The following is a 3,045-nucleotide window of genomic DNA, read 5'->3' on the forward strand; positions in this document are numbered from 1 at the left end:
ATAAATTCAATAAGACCGGTTTCCAATAGTGGTTTTATTAATGAAAAACTTTGTCTGGAGTATCATGTTTTAAAGAAACCTGTCTGGGCTCTGAAGACTTGAACCCAGTAAGAATACCATGAAGAAAGCCTGGTATCCTTCTTGGGACCCCTGAAGATGGCTGGCGCTGGAGCGTCAGGCCCATGCCCTACCATCACTGGCAGTTGGTAAGAGTAGAAGGGGAGCAATAAGGATGCCTCTGCGTCCCTGCAGAACCCCCACACACTCTGGGCTGCAACGAGTAGGAGGGCTACTGAGATGGGCCTTAAAGCCTAGAGCGTGGGCTCAGGTGGAGCTGCTACAGGTGAGGGATTCACCTAACTCAGCAGATACTGCAGGCAGGCCTGATGGTGGCTGGATGGCTTGGCTTCCTGGCCCTATGGGGCACATTAAGATTCAATCATGAGATTCCAGCAAAGGTAGTCAGTTACCATTCTTGTTGTGTTTATGCAAACATCAGGCCAAATTGAATACAGTAGATAAATTAATCTTGATTTGGCTTTTTGATAGCCATAGAGGAATTTTAAGAAGAAAAATCCTATTTCAATAGAGGTTGTTAAAACTAAAATGGTTTCTTTCCCTTCCACCGGACCATTTGTTATAGTTTGTCTCTGCCAGGTCACAAGCCCAGCTCCTTCTGTGCCCAGGATAGCAGGGAGCCTGAGTGGAAGGTGACACCCGCTGCAGATCACCCTCAAGAAGACAGTGGACCTCACATCCTCCTAATGCTGTTGACTTTCGGCCCCTGCATCATCAGCAGGCTAGTTCAGTTTGTCAAGGAGCGGGTAGGGATTGTGCAGATGATGGTTCTACACACCCAGTACAGGCCTCTAGCAGAGAAATGCAAACCGACCCATGATTGGGCCTGTAAGTCTCAAGACAAGGGGGGAGTGAGAAGGCGAGGGCTACGCCCTCCATCTTACCCCGGATCCTTCATATTTAGGCAGCAGCCATTAACCATGTGCTCGGCAAGGAGCTTCTTCTCGGAAGCCCAAGCCTCTGCTCTTTAAACTAACCAATGACAATCAAGGGAAGTGCGTGCCATAGACACAACCACATCCTGTGTAACAAGACCCCCGACTTGCACCTGGCCAATCGGCAGGGCCCACAGTCCTCTCTCCTCCCCTTACTCCAACCCCCCTATAAAACCCCTCTTCCCACAGAGCTAGCTCTCTCTCTGCCGCTTGCCGCTGTGTCAGCGAGTGTGGGGGGGAGCTCAAGCTAGCTTGAATAAAGACTCTCTGCTTTTGCATCGGACTCGGCGCTCCCTGGTGGTCTTTTGGGGATCCTGAAATCTGGGCATAGCACTATTTGCATGGTGGTGGCATTGGCCAGGGGTTCTTGTCCTGTGACATCTACTCCTAAATCTAGTCCTAGCCAATCTTTTGGCCTAAAGGCTGAAATATCCAAGTCATTCAAGTTATCTATAATCAATAACTTAACTGGGTAAGTATGGATTGTACACATTTCCCCAGCCCACATTGTAAGCCCTGCAATTTGCCAAAGCCCTAAAGCAAATAGACAGCTTACAGTTTCTTTAGCGTTAATTACAAGGGGCTATGTCCTGGTATGGCCATCCAAGTTGAGGTGTTTCCACCCAGAGAAGCTGGTGGTCCGCCCTTAACCCATGTGTGATGAGTCCAACCTCATTCTGCAGTCCGAACAGCAGTCTCAGTGGTAAGCAAGATGAGGTAGGGTCCTTCCCAGGATGGTTCCAACTTGTTTCCCTCTAGGTCTTGACCAGAATGTAGTCTCCCGGTTGATGGCAATGAGCTAGGAATTCAAGAGTAGGGCCTTGGGTCAGGAGGCCTTCTAACCTGAGAGAGATTAAAGTAAAAGAGATACCCAGTACATAGTTCTTAAGAAATTGGTCCATAGTCTCCATTGTAGGAAGATCTTGAGGCATTCCAGGGCCTATTGGAATAACCTGAAGCCAATTCTAGGTCAAGAAAGAGTTTAACTTCTTTTGTCCTTGGGTGTGGACAGCAAAAGACACTAATTGGATTTCTGCTATCTGTCTCCCTGGGTACTTTGATATAAGCTATTTGCCCTCTGGTTAGGGAGGCAAAATGCAAATCATTTACTCTTAAATGTCCTTGGTTTAAGGAAGATGGGATTTACTAAATGGCTCCAAATTGCTGCTTAATCATCTCAGGTTCCTTATTCTACTTACCCTGGCTTACTGGCATGGGTCATTTATATAACTTCCTTTTAACATTTCTCTTTAAAAACATTACCCTTCCTCACAAACCTTACAACTTCCAGAACCCACTTTTTTTCCCTTCAAAATGACACCAAAACAATAATTTCTTTCCAATTAGAATTCTTAACCCTTAGAAACCTTAATCTTTAGGTGACATGTAAGTAACTAACATTCCTCAGATTAGCAATATATTCACATTTTTAAGAGAAATTTTAGATAAAATACAAGACTTATTCATTAACAGATTCAAATCCATCCTTTAGTTTCTCCATACAAGGCATATTCAGATTAATATTTCAGTATCCTGTTATTTCAAAATACCTTGATATTTAACAATTTTTATCATTTAACCCAGCAAACTCAAAGTTTTAAATTACAGGACCCCAGGACATTGGGGTCAACCTTGGAATGTGGTCCATTCTCATTCAAGAACTGCCCATCATCATGGAAACATTAACCTTGTTACCTAAACATTGGAATCCCATCCCAGTCCGCATTGTTTACTTCGCCATGCCTTTAATCCCTACTTTGCCATGTTAAACTAAGTCCCCCAAAATATAGAAAGCAAGCAAGGCAAATCAGTAACCAAAATTACATAATAGACATATAGACAAAAATCTTACTAGCTAAGAGTCTGGTGGCTGACGCCCTGAGAGGGAAAGCATGAAGGGTCCCCAAGCTAGGATGTTCCTGCAATCTCTACCACATGTTCAGTCTCGCCACAAATACCTGGGCTCTCTTAAAGCAGGATGTGCCCCATCTTTAAACAAATTAAACCAAATAACAAAGAGACACAAAAACAT

The 3,045-nt window shown here is 44.5% G+C and overlaps 1 pseudogene; it reads left to right on the forward strand.

Annotated features, from left to right (window-relative positions):
- Window positions 1–2,782, forward strand: part of LOC102257115 — a 4,308-nt pseudogene extending 1,526 nt beyond the window's left edge.
- Window positions 2,783–3,045: the final 263 nt, after the last annotated feature.

The sequence above is a fragment of the Myotis brandtii genome, unplaced genomic scaffold (assembly GCF_000412655.1).
Source record: "Myotis brandtii unplaced genomic scaffold, ASM41265v1 scaffold41, whole genome shotgun sequence".
Lineage (NCBI taxonomy): Eukaryota > Metazoa > Chordata > Mammalia > Chiroptera > Vespertilionidae > Myotis > Myotis brandtii.